At 40.9% G+C, this 18,876-nt stretch overlaps 1 protein-coding gene and 1 long non-coding RNA gene across 5 annotated transcripts in view; one reads left to right on the top strand and one right to left on the bottom strand.

Annotated features, from left to right (window-relative positions):
• The window catches only part of LOC134346787 (dachshund homolog 1-like), a 586,859-nt gene that overhangs the window by 316,010 nt on the left and 251,973 nt on the right, over positions 1-18,876 (top strand). The gene's annotated exons all lie outside the window — the stretch shown is intronic.
• Positions 1,507-17,011, bottom strand: LOC134346788 (uncharacterized). Its single transcript, XR_010018028.1, has 3 exons — positions 16,832-17,011; positions 16,642-16,693; positions 1,507-2,918 (listed from the first exon to the last, which is right to left on the bottom strand). It is a non-coding gene; the product is annotated as an uncharacterized LOC134346788 (long non-coding RNA).

Genomic DNA, 18,876 nt, shown 5'->3' with positions numbered 1-18,876 from the left:
CATTTTGATCCTGACAAAAGATGCTATCTAGCTATGGTTCTCATAATTTTATACAATTCCATTATGTCTCCCCTCAGCCTCCACTGTTCCAGAGGAAAAAACAAAACAAAGTTTGTTCAACCTTCCTTCAGAACACCTACCATCCCGCTAGCATCCTGGCAAATCTCACTGCATCCTCTCCAAAGCCTTCACGTCCTTCCTATAATGGGGTTCAAGAGTTGAGTGAACCAGCATTGTGGTAAAAGATTTATACATTAGGTCTGATAATTGCAGATTTAGATGGTTTTCCGTGTAATTTTGCAGCCTCATCATCATGAAGGAATGTAGAATTTGGAGCACAGCATTCCCAATTTGCTTTAAGCCTATTACTTAGTATTGGTTACTTGTAATTTGTCAGTCCCATTCATTCAGAGCCAGTTTGGGATGCATAAACTTAACAACTGAGACTGTTGAGAGTGTGTTGTGGTAACGGATAGAGGAAATAATGGATGTGGGTAGTCACAGGAACAGCAGAAGAGTGGTGGGAGAGAAACTGGTGAGAGGATCAAGGCCAACTGTGTGGGACTAGTATAGGAAGTTGAAGAGCTGACAAGTACAGGAAAACAAAAGGAAAAAAAAAACAATTATATGGTAGCTTCACCAAGAGGGGGAACATTTAGCTTCCCCAAGTGGAAGCTCACTCTGGACTGGTGTTAGTGCAGCTTCTACACTTTATTTTGCATTGCTATTATTCTACTCAATGTACTGTGTAATGATTTGACTGTATGAACAGTATGCAAGTCAGGTCACTGTACCTTGGTACATGTGATATATGAACCAAACGAAATCCAATAACAATACCAGCTTGTTCCTCAATAAAGCACTGCTTGTTAATGTAAATTCTGTTTAAGTCACCTCACGGTATTCATTTCCCTGGCACCTTGCATGTGCTTTGCTTAAAGTCATTGTAACCGGGATCGTGTAAGCCCTTTGGGCTTGCTGGAAATTAAGCACACTCTTAAGCGCAAACCAGAAATAAGTCCAGCAGAGTTTTCTTCATGAAAAATTTGTTGAGGAAGTTGAAATGGAGAAGCTGCTACTGCAGATAAGCAAGCTGACAGGGTCAGACTAATTGGCCTGGCTGAGATCCTCTGATTAACAGAGAGCTGACATGCCAATGAAACTAATAGAAAAAAGCTTTATCTCTTCCCTTTACACGGTAACCTTGAGCCATAGCCCCAAGCTGCATTATAATTCTAGTAAGTGAGCCATAGAAGGCATGGAAAGGGAGGCATTAGCACTTTGAGTAAAATATATGGCTGCGATACCTATCCTCCTCCATTCACAATAAATTGGACTCCTTTGCTTTAATATTTACTTGCTGGGATGAGATGGCCGTCTGTGAGATGAAGAATGGTCTGCCAGTAGCACTTGAAGGTGACCTGTCAGTCGGGATGGACAAATCTTCCGCTTTGTGAAACATACAAAATAAATCATTAAAGCAGGCAGTCACACAGTCCACGGTTTAAATCACCCCAGATTTATTATTGGAATTAATGCTTCATTTGGTCAGAAAAATGGAGAGTGGGGAAAATCACAAGCACTTGAGGGGTTTCAATACTGGAGCGGTCCTTCTATTGATTACCAGGAATGTCGTTCTGATCTCTTGTTTATATCAGGCACAGCTTTGTGACGGATTTGCTGATCTGAGCTAATGACTTCCAGATAAGGTGGAAGAAATGCGGTGTGTCACAGCTGATTGGACCTGATAGCAATACAAAAGGCATTTGAAAGTATGCCTCAGAACTTTGAAAGGCTTAGAATCTTTCCAGTGTGTTAGTACTGCTAGGCAGAGTTTTTTTTATTTACAAAGAAATGCATTGACATTAACATCAGAAGACATGGAGTTCTCAGAAAGCAAAATACACAGACAATGATTCTAGTTCCTAACCCAGCAATAGGCTATGTGTTGATTCACATGTAGCGAGCTGCCAGCTATCAGCAGTACACACTTGGCTATACGTGTGTTGAGCTGGAGGTACAAGTGCCCAATGCAATGGATGCCCCACCTACTCTACCACTGCAATCACCATTGTGCCTTACTGAGGGGAGTGATTGTGTGCACTTTGCACCTGCCCTCTCAGGGAACGCTTGTGTAAAGGTAAAATCCCCTTTACCAACCCTGTGTGAAAATGGACTTTAAAATTTTAGACTTTTAACCATATAACCATATAACAATTACAGCATGGAAACAGGCCATCTCAGCCCTTCTAGTCCGTGCCGCACTCTTATTCTCACCTAGACCCACCGACCTGCACTCAGCCCATAACCCTCCATTTCTTTCCTGTTCATATATCTATCCAATTTAACTTTAAACAACAACATCGAACCTGTCTCAACACTTCTGCTGGAAGCTCATTCCACACAGCTACCACTCTCTGAGTAAAGAAGTTCCCCCTCGTGTTACCCCTAAACTTTTGCCCATGTCAACTCACGTCCTCTTGTTTGAATCTCCCCCATTCTCAATGGAAAAAGCTTATCCACATTAACTCTATCTATCCCCCTTATAATTTTAATCACCTCTATCAAGTCCCCCCTCAACCTTCTACGCTCCAAAGAATATTGATGTTTAATCAATGTTTAACATTTTCTAAAAATCTATTTTAAAATATTTAATTCCATATGTTTATTAAATATACATAAACGGTTCAAAAGACGTTGATGGGAAATACTGTTAATGCATTACTGCATTGTGGGGCTGGGTCTTGGTATGCACCACCTGGGGCTTATTTGTTACCCAGAGCCTGCTTCACCTCCTGCCATTCACTCTCTGGATCTGGAAAAAGTAGGGGTGAGCTGGTGGGTACAGTAAACAGCGCAATGGTGACATCAAGGATCCAGCCTCCTTTCCTCTCCATCGTCATTTACCACAGCCCCATCTGTGGAGAAGAAGACAAGTAACAGTTCGGTCTGCTGACTAATCATCAGAAAAAAAAGGGTAGAATGAGCTTCATATAGCCAATAACGTCCCTTTAAATTTCTCTCTGTGTTTAGTTGAATTGTTTTAAACACCAGTGCAGTGTTTGAAATGACTGAGTGGTAGTTATTGATGGTCATAAGCTAGATTGATTGTAGCTGCCCAGTTAAGCTTAGATGTTAATCAACAATAGTCATTGTGGCTTCAACGACCTGTGTGCTACAGTTTTAAGTTCCTCCCTTCTCCAACACTTCACCTTTCCTCCTCAGTAAATAGATTAAAACTGGTACTCTTTACTAAGATTTATTTTATTACTTAATCTAATATTTTCTCATAATGCCTTATGTTAATTTTTGTTGATATACCTGTTGCGAATTGTCTTGAAGTGGTTGGTATCTCAGAAATAGGCAGAGCAGTGTTGTAGCAGCTAGCACTGTTGTTTCAGCTCAAGGGATTCCAGTTCGAAGCAACACGAAAAATACCGGGGAAACTTAATGGGTCAACTATATCCATGGAGGGAAATGGACAGTCAAAATTCTGGGTTAACAACTTGCATCGGGATTGGGGAAGGATCTTGAACCGAAATGTCAACTGTGTATTTCCCTCCACAGATGATGTCTAACACTCTGAGTTCCTCCAGCATTTTGTGTCTTGCTCCAGATTTCCAGCATCTGTAGTCTCCCTTGTGTAGACGTGAAAAGTGTGAAATTTGGTTAATAGGCTCCTATATATTACCCCTTAGGGTAGGTAAGTGGAAAATAACTGAACGAGAGTGTGTGAGAGAGGATAAACTGCAGAGCTGCCAAGGAAACAGAAGGGAGAGAATGGAGCAGATGGGATTAATCTTCTGGAAGGTAGCATGGATCAAATGGGCTGAATGGCCTCCTTATGTGTTATAAACAATGTGCTGTTCCTGGTTTGAGAAAATCAAATCCCTATCTTAGTTAATTATAGGCTTGATTTACCTGGGATTTCAAAGGTATACATCCTCCCAGTGAAAGACTAAGGGATGGAGGTAGTTGCAACTATCAGTAGCTCATTCTCAAATCCAATAGATGCCTCTAGCATTGAGTTGTGCTCGTAATGATGGGTTTGGAACAGCACGCTAATACCTCCCAAAATGGATAGGTAGCATTAACCTTAAGAAATACCCATTACATTTCTGACCCAAATAACTCAGAGTAATATGTTGCCTTTTAAAGTGTTTGCATCGACCCAGTATGTGTGCTGTGATGATTTGCACCGACCCTTGCAATATGAATTTCAAGCTCACATCACTGATGTGACAGTGCCCATTGTCAACCTGCAACTGGAGTCTTTCTTTATTCTAATAGCAATTGCATCTTTCTTTGTAGTATAAAAAGACATTAATAACATGATCTATTTGCACTCGCTCATGTTCTGTTACTTTATTTTGATTTTGGAGTTTGGTGGAACAATGGTCTGGGTTGGAAGATATTAGTTCAAGTCATGCTGGCTCATCATTGCTATGACAGTCAGTGAGAAACTTGTATCCAATGGATATAAAGTATAGAAGAAAGAACAGTACAGGCCATTCAAACTACAATTTTGTGCCAATCTTTTAACCTACTCCAATATTAATCTAATGTTTCCCTCTTCTGTAGTCCTTATTTTTCATTCATTCATGTGCCAATCTAAGAGTCTCTTAAAATGTCTGTAATGTATCTGCCTTTAAGACTATCCCTGCAGAGCATTCCACACACCTATCACTTACTGTAAAAAAAACCTTCCTCTGATATTCTTCTATAGTTTACTCCAATCACCTTAAAATTATGCCCTCTTGTATTAGTCATTACCATCCTTGGAAAAAGTCTCTGGCTGCCCATTCTATTAATGTCTCTTATCATCTTGTACATCTTTATTAAGTCACCTCTCACCTCCTTCGCTCCAAAGAGAAAGGCCCTAGCTCACTTGACCTTTCATCAGGAGACATGCTCTCTAATTCAGGGCAGCATCCTGGTAAATCTCCTTTGCACCCACTCTAGAGATTTTACATTTTTCCTATCATGAAGTGACTAGAAATTAACACAATACTCCAAGTGTGGTCCAACTAGAGCTTTATAGAGCTGCAACAATATCTTGTGGCTCTTGAAGTCATTCCCCTAACTAATAAAGGCCAATACACCTATTAACTTGCATGGCAGCTTTGAGGGATCAATGAACGAGGTCAGGAGAGGCCCACTGTTTCCCTTGCTTCACAAGGCTCAAGGGAACCACTCTATCAGACAAGATATTACACTGTTCGTCCTTAAACAGAATGGCCTTTAATTCTGTAAAGTTCTACAGCAGCCTTGTGTTGCAAAATGGAAGGTTAGCAGTGAGGTTGACAATGCCTACTAGCCCAACATTTAGAGCCATTGGGGGACTTCAGTTCTCTTTAGCGGGATTGAAAAGGGTCGGGTACAGCTGGGATTAATAGCGCTTGGTTTAGTCATTAATCATCTATATCCCTCCTTTCTATAACTTGAGAATTTATTTACATTTATCTCAGTGTAAGAATTGGTTAGAACAGTGAGGTTTCTAACTGTAAGGATTAAGAAGCTCAGGTGAGTTGGTCCTCTAGCAAGATGGTGCAATTGCCATGTGACAAATTTGCAGAATTTTGTTTCAAATGGCAGAATGGTGAAATGAAGGCACAAATTCCAAATTTTTGTACTTATAAGACCATAAGATACAGAAGCAGAAGTCAGCCGTGCGGCCCATCGAGACTACTCCTCCATTCAATCTTGGGCTAATCCAATTCTCCCAGTCATCCCCACTCCCCTGCCTTCTCCCCATACCCTTTTAATGCTCTGGCTAATCAAGAACCTATCTAACTCTGCCTTAAGCGCACCCAATGACTTGGCCTCCACAGCCGCTCATGGCAACAAAATCCACAGATTTACCACCCTCTGACTAAAGTAATTTCTCCGCCTCTCTGTTCTAAGTGGACGTCCTTCAATCCCAAAGTCGTCCCCTCTTGTCCTAGACTCCCCTATCATGGGAAATAACTTTGCCATTTCTAATCTTTTCAGGCCTTTTAACATTTGAAATGTTTCTATGAGATCCCCCCTCATTCTCTTAAATTCCAGGGAATACAACCCTGAAAGCTACCAGACATTCCTCATACAGTAACCCTTCCATTCCTGGAATCATTCTCGTGAATCTTCTCTGAACCCTCTCCAGTGTCAGTGTATCCTTTTGAAAGTAAGGAGCCCAGAACTGCACACAATACTGCAAGTGTGGTCTACTTGGTGCATGACAGGAAATTTTTTTTTGAAAATTAGGGCTCCCAAGGCTGAATTTTGATTGCTGCAAGAAAGTTACTACAAGTTCAAACAAATGAGAAGTTCAAAGTTCACAAGTTCAATGCTCAAAGAAAATTTATTATCAAAGTTCTTATATGTCACCAATTACTACCCTTAGATTCATTTTCTTGAACATGTTCACAGTGGATCACAGAAATAAAATGGAATCAATCAAAAACTACACATAAAGACTGACAAGCAACCAATGTGCAAAAGACAAAATGTACAAACAAAAAAATGATAATAATAAATAAGTAAATAAATAATATTGAGAACATGAGTTGTAGAATCGTTGAAATTGAGTTTATAGGTTGTATTCAGTGTTAAGTTCAGTGTTGTGGTGAGAGAAGTTGTCTACACTGGTTCAGGAGGCTGATGGTTGAAGGGGAATAAATGTTCCTTAATCTGATTATCTGGGACATCAGACTCCTGTAGGAGAAGTCAGGAGAATGGGAATAACAGGAATAATAAATCAGCAATTATCGAATGGCAGAGTTGATTTGATGGTGTGATGGCCTTATTCTGCTCTTATGCCTTATGGTCTTAGGTTGGTCAATTGTTTAATTAATTTTAGTGATAGTTCCTGTGACGTATGCTAATCTCAATTTTCTACTCCAGCTATACAAAACTCTGCTTCAGAACTAGCACTTTATAAATTTGAACCCAGCAACTCAAAGCAAAGTCCAAATACTAAAAGCCACCACAAAACTACATACAGGTGATTCTACTATGACATGATAGTTCTGTTTCTAAGAAACCTTGCATTACAGAAAATCGTATTACTGCAGAACAGGTTGTAGTTGCCTTTGAAGCATAGATTTAAACAAGTTTTCCCAGTAGCAATAGCTTTATAATACAAATATTGTTTCCTAATCTACCAATGTGTCATAACCAATTTACATTATCGAAACATGCATTATAACAGACCACCTCAATGTTTAAAGTAAATTTATCAACAAAGTACATATATGTCACCATATACAACCCAGAGATTCATTTTCTTATGGGCATACACAGTAAATCTAAGAAACAGAATAGAATCGATGAAAGACTGCACCCAATAAGACGGACAAACAACCAATTTGCAAAAGACAACAAACTGTGGAAATACAAATATTGTGGTCGACATGGCAGGGAGAGTTTTTCTTCTTTCTCCCGTCTGTGTGAGATGTGTGACATTTGAGATACTTTGAACTTTACTGTGCTCACGGACTTCATCAAGTTATGGTATTGTTACACTGTTTGTAACTATGCTATAATTATGTGGTTTTGTCAGTTTTTTCAGTCTTGGTTTGTCCTGTGTTTTGTGATATCACACTGGAGGAAATAATGTATCCTTTCTTAATGCATGCATTACTAAATGACAATAAAAGAGGACTACGTGTCTTCATAATCATATCGAGAACATGAGATGAAGTGTCCTTGAAAGTGAGTCCATAGGTTGTGGGAACAGTTCAGCGATTGGGCGAGTGAAGTTATCCCCTCTGGTTCAAGAGCCTGATGTTGAGGGGCAATAACTGTTCCTGAACCTAGTGCATGGATCTTGAGGCTTCTGTGTCTTCTTCCTGATGGCAGCAGTGAGAAGAGAGCATGGTCTGGATGGTGGGGGTCCTTGATGACAGATGCTGTTTTCCTGTGACAACACTCCATGTGCTCAATGGTGCATAGGGCCATGATGGACTGGGCATTATCCACTACCTTTTGCAGGATTTACAACCTGCAATTAAATAATACAGATCATGCCTGGGTTCTCAACATCCCTCTCATGGACACTTATGTACATTCAAATGAGCTTCCATGATATTATTCAATTCAGAATTCCAGCGTAGATATGAATGACAGAAATAGTTTCTTCCCTCCACTTTAAGTAATTTTTCTTTCTTATCAGTGTTTTAATGTCAGTCATTACAATATTATGGAGATATGGTTACGATATGGAGTAATTGTTAAGTATTTTCTGACTAATGGACAACATTGACTAAAAGTCGTCTGTAAAAATGGAGCCCACTTTTTCTCCAGGGACTACCTGCGTTCAGCAAAAAAAAGTTTGCAGTATTTCTTACAGGTATTACTTTGAGTAGGAGACAGTACTTTATTGGATTCTGAAAGATGTTAAAGTAAAACTTTATTTTGACCTTTGTTGCATAAAATAAAAGTGCTTTTAAACTTAATTTAACAATAAGTTCTAGTATTTTGCTTACAGGGGAAACATTTCAGAACTCAACCAAAACACTGTCTCTGTTGTTTGAGTTGATGGAATTTGAGGTGAGGTGGATTATTCCTGTTTTTTAGTTGAAGGAGAAAAAAACTTCTTATATTTCTATAGTACCATTCATAAAAAGGATCATAAATGGCTGTGACATAAGTATAACTGCACAGTTTAGGATAGCTTTAGTGTTACAGAATGGAAACTGAGCGGTGAACTTGACACACTGCACAACATCTTTGTTTTTTAGTCAGCAAGTCACTTGAAAAGTATTCCATTGACACTGGAGTTCACACTGGAAGTTAAAAAAAAAGCAGAAATGTGCTAGGTGCCAATAGGGCTAGTCATAGTTAATTAACATGTGCTTTCTTCCTTCCTTTATATAAGTCCAGTATCTTGACCTCTTAATCCTGCTGCTCTTTAATCTTGGTCTCAACCTTGATTTCCTGCTTGCCTCCCTTAATCTCCTAATAGTCCTCAGTCACTCTCCCTCTGCAGCTTTCTGTAATTGATGATTGGTTTACTCTGGTCACATGTACCTAGGTAACAGTGAAATGTTTTCTTTTACATAACATTCATACAAGCAACTTCAAACTATAGGTACATCAAGCAAGTAGAAATGGCAAAGCAACACACACAACACGCAGGAGGAACTCAGCAGGTCAGGCAGCATCCGTGGAAAGGGATGGTCATCGTTTCAGGCCGAGACCCTTCGTCAGGACTGAAGAGGGAAGGGGCAGGGGCCCTATAAAGAAGGTGGGGGCATGGTGGGAAGGAGAGGGCTGGAAGGTTCCAGGTGAAAAACCAGGGGAAAGATCAAGGGGTGGGGGAGGAGATAGGCAGGAAAGGTGAAGAAGGAATAGGTGAAAGCACAATCGGTAGTAGAAGGAGGCGGAACCATGTGGAAGGTGACAGGCAGCTAGAGGAGGGGGCAGAGTGAAACTGGGGTGAGGGAAGGGAGGGGGAGGGAATTACCGGAGGTTGGAGATTTCAATATTCATGCCAAGGGGCTGGAGACTACCCAGACGGTATATGAGGTGTTGTTCCTCCAACCTGAATTTAGCCTCATCATTTCAGTAGAGGAGGCCACGTATGGACATATCCGAATGGGAAGGTGAAGCAGAGTTGAAGTGGGTGGCAACCAGGAGATCCTGTCTGTTGTGGTGGACGGAGCGGAGGTGCTTGACGAAGCGGTTCCCCAATCTGCATTGGAGGAGGCCGCACCAGGAGCACCGGATGCAATAGATGACCCCAACAGACTCACAAGTGAAGTGTTGCCTCACACAACAGACAGGATCTCCTGGTTGCCACCCACTTCAACTCTGCTTCTTATTCCCATTCGGATATGTCCATACATAGCCTCCTCTACTGCCATGATGAGGCCAAACTCAGGTTGGAAGAGCAACACCTCATATACCGTCTGGGTAGTCTCCAGCCCCTTGGCATGAGCATTGAATTCTCCAACTTCCGGTAATTCCTCCTCCCCCCCCCACCCCCCACTTCCCCCATCCCAGTTTCACTCTATCCCCTCCTCCAGCTGCCTATCACGTCCCTTATGGTTCCGCCTCCTTCTGCTACCCATTGTGTTTTCCCCTATTCCTTCTTCACCTTTCCTGCCTATTCCCTCCCTGCTTCCCCTCCCCCACCCCTGATCTTTCCCCTTACTGGTTTTTCACCTGACACCTACCAGCCTTCTCCTTCATACCCTCCCCCTATCTTCTTTATAGGCCCCTGCCCCCTCCCACTTCAGTCCTCAGGGTCTCGGCCCGAAACACTGACCGTCCGTTTCCATGGATGCTGCCTGACCTGCTGAGTTCCTCCAGTGTGTTGTACGTGTTGCTTTGACCCCAGCATCTGCAGGGTATTTTGTGTTTACAAATGGGAAAGCAATAACAAGTTGCAGAATAAAGTGTTACAGTGACAAAGTACAATGCAAGATATAAGGACCAAGCCAGGGTACATCATGAGCTCAAGAGTGTGACTCTATTGTACAAGACTTCCATCCTTATAACAGCAAGGATGGCACCAAGATTGGGGGCGCAGCAGAAGACTGTCAAAGCTTGCGGTGTGATCTGGATCAGCTGGTAAAATAGGCTGAAAACTGTTAGATGGAATGTGATACAGCCAAGTATGAGTTGTTGCACTTTGGGAGGTAAAACCAGGGTCAAATTTACACGGTGAGCAGTAAGGCATTGTGGAGTGTGATAGAACAGAGGGATCTGCGAATATAGATCGATAATTCATTGAAAATAGTATCACGGGTAAAATGGGTTAAAAGGAGAACTTTTTTGGCATGTCAGCCCCCATAAATTAAAGTATGGAATACAGGAGCTGGGATGTTATGTTGAAGTTGTATAAGGTCTTCCAGCCGGGTATAAGTATCGATAATAACCAATGTTTTGATGACACACTCCACCGTCTTCATCAGGGATAATGCCTGGGCATGACTAGTCCAGTGATATTCATACCCCCGTAGTTCATCCCTGCTGACTGATTAGTCCTCATCCAGTCAGGTTTCCACACTCCCACCTTGTTTACAATTGAACTAAGATGAATGACTTGCTCTGAGAAACTGGAATTCGATAGTAAACAAGATGGGAGAGCAGAAGCCTGATTGGATGATGACTAACCATTCAAGAGGGATGGACTATGGGGTTATAAATACCACCAGACTAGACATGCCCAGGCAGCATCCCTGATGAAGATAGTGGAGTTTGTCTTTGAAATGTCAATTATAATTAATACGTAGCCGGCTGGAAACCCAAGAAGAGTTTTCTGTCATTTATGCCGGGAAAGCACTTGATAATTTTTGTGCAAAATGTTGGTGAGGTCTAGTTTGGGGTATTGTGTGCAGTTCTGCTCACTACCTACAGGAAAGATGTTGTTAAGATAAAAAGTGTGTGGAGGAAATTTACAAGGATGTTGCCAGGACTTGAGAACTTGAGTTATAGAGGAAGTTTGATTACCATAGGACTTTATTCCATGGCGCGTAGGAGAATGGAGGGAGATCTGAATGAGATATACAGAATTATGAGGGGTATAGGTAGGGTAAATGCAAGCAGTCTTTTTCCATTGAGGTTAGATGATACTAGAACTGGAGATCGTGGGTTAAGGGTGAAAGGTGAAATGTTTAAGGTGAACATGTGGAACAACTTTTTCACTCAGAATGTGGTGAGCTTGTGGAACAAGCTGCCGGTGGAAGTAATGGATGTGGGTTTGATTTCAACATTGAAGAGGAATTTGGACAGTGCAGGTCAATGGAAATAGGAAGATTAATCGTTCAGCACCGACTACATAGGCTGAACAGCTTGCTTCTATGCTGTAGTGTTCTGTGATTCTATGACTCCAACAGCAGGATAAAAACATCTTGAACCTGTCCATGTGCTGGGCAGTGTGTGTTTTCAAGATGTTGTATCTTCAACCCCTTGGAAAAAGGAAAAGAGTGAATGACCAAGGTAGGAGGGTTGTTTAATCATGTGGGCTGCTTTCTTCAAACAGCAGGAAGTGTAGACAAACTCCATGAGGGAGGGATGCTGAACATTTCTGACCCAGAGAGCAGCCCTTCTAAGAGAATAAATTTTCCTCTCTTCCATTTAGAATGGGTGGCCACAAACTAGGAAAGTAGTCACCCTGGTTCTGGAAGACTGCATAAAGAGACAAGCCTTCAGTATTTACATTGTGCCGAGCCCCCTCAGACAGGTCTCTCATTCTTCTCACCTCCAAAGAGCATAGGTCCATCCTGTTAAACTCTTTCTCATAGTACAACTCCTTAATCCCAGAAATCAATCTAATGGAACTTCCACAAAGAGATTATACTCCTCTTTCATCAGGGAGACTAAAAGTCTACAGAGTCCTCTTGGTGTTTTCTCACCAACACCCTGTGTGGGTTGTAGCAAGAATTCTTACTTTTGTATTCCATCTCCTTGGCAATAATTACTTGCTGTACTTGCACGGAGTTCTTTGTGTTTTGAATATGAATTTACCCAGATCTCACTGAACAGAACCATTCTGTATTCTGAATCAATTTAAGCAATATTCTGCTTTTGTATTCATCCTACTAGCCTTCTTTCACATTGTCGCCAAGTATCTAGCAAATGAATGAAGTGGCCTTGGAGATGCAAGAGACTGCAGATGCTGGAAATCTAGAGCAACACACAAAAAGCTGGAGGAACTCAACGGGTCAGGCAACATCCACAGAAGAAAATGGGTAGTTGATGTTTCAGATTGAGACCCTTCATCAGGTCTGGAAAGAATGAGAGGAAGTGGGGGTAAAAAGGAGGGGGTCAGGAAGGGGTGAGGCAAGAGCTGTCAGGTGATAGGTGAATCCAAGTGATGGTGTTATAATGTAGAGACCCATGTTCAAATGTTCAAAATCCAGACTAAATTTATTATGATGAATAAAGTTATATATGGCAGTTCAGGAGTCTGATGGTTGTAGGGCAATAACTGTTCCCGAACCTGCTAGTGTGGGACCTAAGGCTTCTGTACCTCTTGTCTGACTTTAGTGCTGAGAAAAGGGCATTGTTTGGAAGGTGGATGGTACTACTCTGATGTACTAAGCATAACTGGTTGTGACGTGCATCTGATTCAGTAACTTCTGCAGAGAACAATTGTCCGAAGGACTCACAAATGGATTTTCTTAATGCAAAACACCAGGCATCCAGGAAAAAGCCAGGGAACTTGCAGGCCACAGAGCAAAGCTTGGCACTTTCTTATCCAATTCCCTGCCTTGTTGATGTTAATGAACCTGAAATCCTCACCATAATTAGTTGTGGGAATTGTTTATATTTCCTAACAGATGATGCGCTTATAATGAAGCGAGTGACAGAGAATTTGAGCCCCTCTGTGGTGTTCATTCCCTTTCAGTGTCGAAGGCTGAGGAGAAGCTTTTAAAGAAAATAGCTATAAATTGGCTTTCTGTTAAGGGATGGCGCTGAAAGGATTTGCATTTATATAGCACCTTTCACGTATTTAGAATGTTCAAAAACACGCTGCTTTAATAAACATTGCTGAATTAGCACAGTAACCTGAGAAATTATTGGCTGTTGCAAAGGTTCGTGGGCAATATTAAGTGCCTGATGCCTGCTTCAGCCTGGCCTGTGGTATAGGAAGGGCCAAGCCCAAGTGAAGGCTCCGCATTGTGAACACAGCTGTAGGAGCCGAAGAGCTAATTGCTCCTTATCTCTCCGTCCCATTCATCTTCATTTCTTCCCAATTACTGGGAATTATTGGTGCTCTCCGATGGATGTGAAAGTTAATCCTTTTGGCTTTTGTGGTTCAACTCACAATTTGAAGCAGCTAATTTTCCAGCAAGGATATGGGGTTAGCTGACAGATGCAAAACCAATTTACAAAGTAGTGCAATTCAATATTATGGTTTGATCTGACCTACCATATGCTTTACATTTTAGTTTTGAAAATTAGATTCAAATCCTTTTCCTAGTTGAACAAAACCTTGACATTAAAATAATCCATTAATTTTCAATTGTCTCTATAGCTTTGCTCCTCCCCATCTCTGTAACTGTCTTCAACACTACAGCCCTCTGAGATCTCAGTTCTCCTCCCATTCTCACTGCTTACACATTCTCAGACTTAATTATTCAACTTTTGGCTGTTATGCCTTTAGTTGCCACAGGCCTAAACTCTAGCAATTTCCCTTTACTGCTTTCTGCTCCTCTAGGGCAGTTTTCCCATTTGGTCCTCTGTGTAACACCTTCTTACATGATTAGTTGACCATTTTTTTTTGTTTAGTATCACTAGTAGAAGGTTCCTCAGGACTTGTTGCTATGTCAAAGGCAGTACAGGTTTACCGCAGGTTATGAACCCTGAACCTGATGTGTTCAGCCTGTACGTACGAGCAAGTGTTTGGGAGACCAGCAGGATTGGATTCCCAGCTGCAGGCATTTCTCCTGCTGGGGAAGTTGTTTTGTGGCAACGTTGTTGCATCTTGCTGAGAAATATGACTGATTGAGGTGAATGCCCTGCTTTAACAACACATTGCGCTTGGTCAGCCAATGTTTTTGTTTTATTTAAATATACTGATCGGTGGTCATATTTTCAACTTGCAAACTGTTCACATTACCAACAGATCTCTGAAATGGAATCTGGGAATCACCTGTATCTAATTGGATTATGCTTGTCTGAAAGGAATTTAGCTTCCCCACAACTTAATGGAAAGCAACAGTGGTTAAAACTTCAGATTTCACATAAGTGGCACTGAAGACACTCTCTATCTGTTGTCTCTCTGACCTTTTAGAGGAATTTAAAATCATAGATGGGATAAATGCACATGGTTTTCATTTTCCTAGGGAAAAAAGAGAGGGTATAGATTTAAGTTCAGAAGGAACCTGAGGAGTTAGGTCTTCACACAGATGGTGGTGTGTATATGGAATGATCTGTCAGACAAAGTTTGTCTGACAATTAAAAGATCTTAGGGCAGGTACATGGACAGGTAAGGTTTAGAAAGATATGGGCCAAACGTGGGCAAATGGAACCAGAAAAGATGGGCATCTTGCTCAACATGGATGAGTTGGGCTGAATTATTTGATGACTCTCTGCCCACTTCAGCTCAGATGGGTGTGGACAGCTACTTCCAATGTGCAATTTACTCCATCTGGAGTGGGGAAAAAAAAATTAGCAGCCAGAAAAACTCAGATGGTCAGGCTGCTTCTGTGGAGGGAAAGGTGTAGGGCCAAGGCCCCTGATCTGGACTGGTCGTCCTGCCCAATTTATCATTGCTCTCTACTCTGTTTGTACTCTGCCCTACTCCATCTGGTGGTCAGTTTGAGAACTGGTAGAACTTGCCCACCTGAAACATAGACAGACCCAGGACTTGTCCACAATGGTCGCGTTCCCGAGTGAGTGAACAGGAAGCCTAGCTAATCTACTTCAATGATATATTTTATTCATAGAATTTTTATAGATACATTACAGATTGTCACATTAGGCATAGTGGACCACAGATCAATTAGGTTAAATACAATACAGGGCACTCGACGGTACTTTACTCCACTTACAGCGCAGATTGCATCAACATTTAAATTACAATGAACAGTTTCTGATATATACAGCCGGAGGGTCGGTTCCAGTCTCTCGCAGAACAATGTCCAGTTATTTATGGAGTCTATTTCCTTTCTGATTGCCAATGCAAAGGTTTTTTTTTAGCTGAGAAAAGGCACTTCATTGCCCATGTATGCAAAGTAACCAATTAACAAAGTACTGGCTCAAGCTCTAATAATTGAAAATGAGTGTACTGATTTTTTTTTGGGAGGTTTGAAATCTACTTTACCCAGTTGGAATCCAAAGGTGATGTAATCTTCAGGAAGCAAAAAAGACATTAAACATAAATAATTGGCAGAGAACAGAATCTGAGAGGACATTTCAGCTATTTTGCTGACATTGGAATATTTAATAGATTATCTCCCTAACTTCAACTGAACAGAATATTATAAACTCAGTGGCCACTTTATTAGGTACCTATTGCACCTAATAAAGTGACCACCAAGTGTATGTTTATGGTCTGCTGCTGCTTTTGCCCATCCACTTCAAGGTTCAATGTGCTGTGCGTTCAGAGATGTTCTTCTGCACACCACTGTTGTAATGTGTGCCAACTTGAGTTACTGTCACCTTCCTATCAGCTTGAACCAGTCTGGCCTCTAATCTCTCTCATTAAAAAGTTGTTTATGCCCACAGATCTGCTGCTCACTGGATGTTTTCCCCCCATTTCTTGCAACATTTTCTGTAAACTCTAGAAACAGTTCAGTGTGAAAATCCCAGAAGTTCATCAGTTCTGAGATACTCAAACCACCCTGTCTGGCATCCACATTAATTCCATGATCAAAGTCATTGAGTTCATATTTCTTCCCTATCCTGATATTTGGTCTGAACAACAACTGAATCTCTTGACCATGTTTTTATGCATTGAGTTTCTGCAGATGACTGGCTGATTAGATATTTGCATTAATGAGCAGGTGTACAGGTGTACCTAATAAAGTGTCACTGAGTGTAGATAATATTGGCTTCAAAGATTTGGAAGCAACAGAGACCCTGTTGAAAAAGGACTCTTCCTCTCAACTGTAATGAGATCAAAAATCACGTCTCTAACCATGAAAGCGAATGCAGAAATTAATATTTAACGTACCCAGAGCAAACTAGCAATTACATATCACAAACCTTCCTTCTTTAGTTGAGGCTCCATGCATCCCTTAAGTAGCCAACGTTCTTCCTGCAATATACCAAAAGCAGCACTGTCTTACTGAAGTGGAGAAAACAGCCAGCATGAAACCATGAAAGTGTACCCAAAATAAGCAAGTTTGGATATCCTCCAATTCAAATCACTTTGAATTTCAGCTGGCAACTTTACCCTGTTCATTACTGCAAAAGGAACTGTAGCAACAATGTGTCCATTCAGATCCGTAAGTGGTGCATGGAGAGCGCCCTTGTAGTCTGCATTGCTCGTGGACCACACGCCAGCAAGCTGGTGACTATTGTCGATGCAATGGACCAGAAGAAGTCAATGATGTTAGAGCCCTGCCAGCTGTGGAAAGAAGCAGGCTATGATACTTAAATATATGCAGTTCACTGACTTCCATCTATGAATAGCACGCTGTGTCTACCATAAAGCTGCTTGGCAAAAATAACCAATGAGAAATGGGAAGCATGTTAGTCCATGAAGAAAGCTGAAACCCAAATGATAGAAAACACCATCAGTCTCATCTTTTACCTGATGAAGCACGCTGAGGAAATTAAACAAGATAATCAAAATCAAGTTGTCTAAACTGAAGAAAGAAACCAATGAGAAAGCATATGATTACAGCATAAGAATAAAGAACATATGTAATGCCCCTCAAGCTATAAAAGAGGATTTATCTTAAACCTAAATGAATAAAGCTTCCTCCACTTTACCCTGGTCACTCTCCATTCCTTTGGGTTTGGCATTGCTCTCCTGCCCTTCTGACAGTTGCTGCTTTCTGCTAAATTTAGGTAGGGTTTCTGAGGTTGAACTTCCCTGGGGCTTTTGCCAGGTCATAGGATTCAACTTGCACATGGCCTGCACTAGCATCAGCTGGAGCCTGTGACTTGAGAACTGCAGACTTCCTGTGAAGTCGATGGGACCTAATTATTTTCATGAATTACCTGAGTTCCCATTCCTTGCTACTTTGTGGATGAAAGTGCACATTAAATTTGAAACCGTTCCTGGAGGTTTCATCTTGTGACCTCCTATATCCAATCATTTTGCTATAATTTCTCTATCCCTGACAAAATGTATCGCCACATTCAGCACCCTCTCTGCCTTCCAATCTAATAGTTTGTTTATTTAAGGATACAAGGCAAAACAGGCCCTTCTGGTCCACCGAGCCACACCGCACAGCAGCCCACCGATTTTAACCCCAGCCGAATCATAGGACAATTTACAATGACCAATTAACCTAACACTGGACTGTGGAAGGAAAAAGGAGCACCTGAAGGAAACCCTCTTGCACACGGGAAGGAACATATAAACTTGCTTACAGAGGACACCAGAACTGAACTCCGAACTCCAATGCCCCGAGTTGTAATGATGTTGCACTAACTGCTATGCTACCATAGCACCCTAACAAGGCACATGCTTGACAATCAGTCTTCTCATCTCCCATAATCTTGAAACACATAAGTTAAAGAAAAATATCATGTAAGTATATTTTTAGATAGTGCTATAAATTTTCTGATGAGTTATTTGGACAGGTTATTGGAAAGTAATTTTCAACACCAGGCCAATTTTGGTTATTGTCAGCCTTCCTTTAATAAGGCTCAAATAAACCATTCATACATTTGCTCTCCCTTCCCAATTTTCATATGCAAATCAAACTTTGAATTCTAGTTTATAAATTAAGACCAGACATTTTAACCACTCACTCAAGTAAGTGGACAAAGGAACAGATTTTAAATAAGGTATCTGAAATAAAACTTTTAGGAGTGATAATAGATAGTAAATTAAGCTGGAAACCACATATAAATTATATCAAAGCAAAAATGTCAAAATCTATTGCAATACTGTACAAAGCACAAGATTTCTTAAATCAGGAATCTTTGTATACATTATACTGTTCACTTAAGTGGTAGTGCTAAGATCCCTTTTCAAATATACACAGTAAGTCATGTATAATCCCATACATGACTTACTGTGTAGAGGTATAGGGAAATACATACAAAACAAATACAAACTCAATTTTTCTACTCCAAAAAAAGTCATACGAGTTGTAAATAAGACAAGTTGTTATGAGCCAACCAACCCACTATTTATTCAACTAAACACTTTAAAATTCAGAGATTTCATAGATTTTAAAATAATACAAATTATGTATAAAGTAAAAAATGGACAGCTACCACAAAGTATCCAAAGGTTGTTTAAAATGAGAGAAAGTCAAC

The sequence above is a fragment of the Mobula hypostoma genome, chromosome 5 (genome assembly GCF_963921235.1).
Source record: "Mobula hypostoma chromosome 5, sMobHyp1.1, whole genome shotgun sequence".
NCBI lineage: Eukaryota > Metazoa > Chordata > Chondrichthyes > Myliobatiformes > Myliobatidae > Mobula > Mobula hypostoma.
The sequence above is the reverse complement of the archived record's forward strand: the minus strand, read 5'-3'. Positions and strand labels throughout refer to the sequence as shown.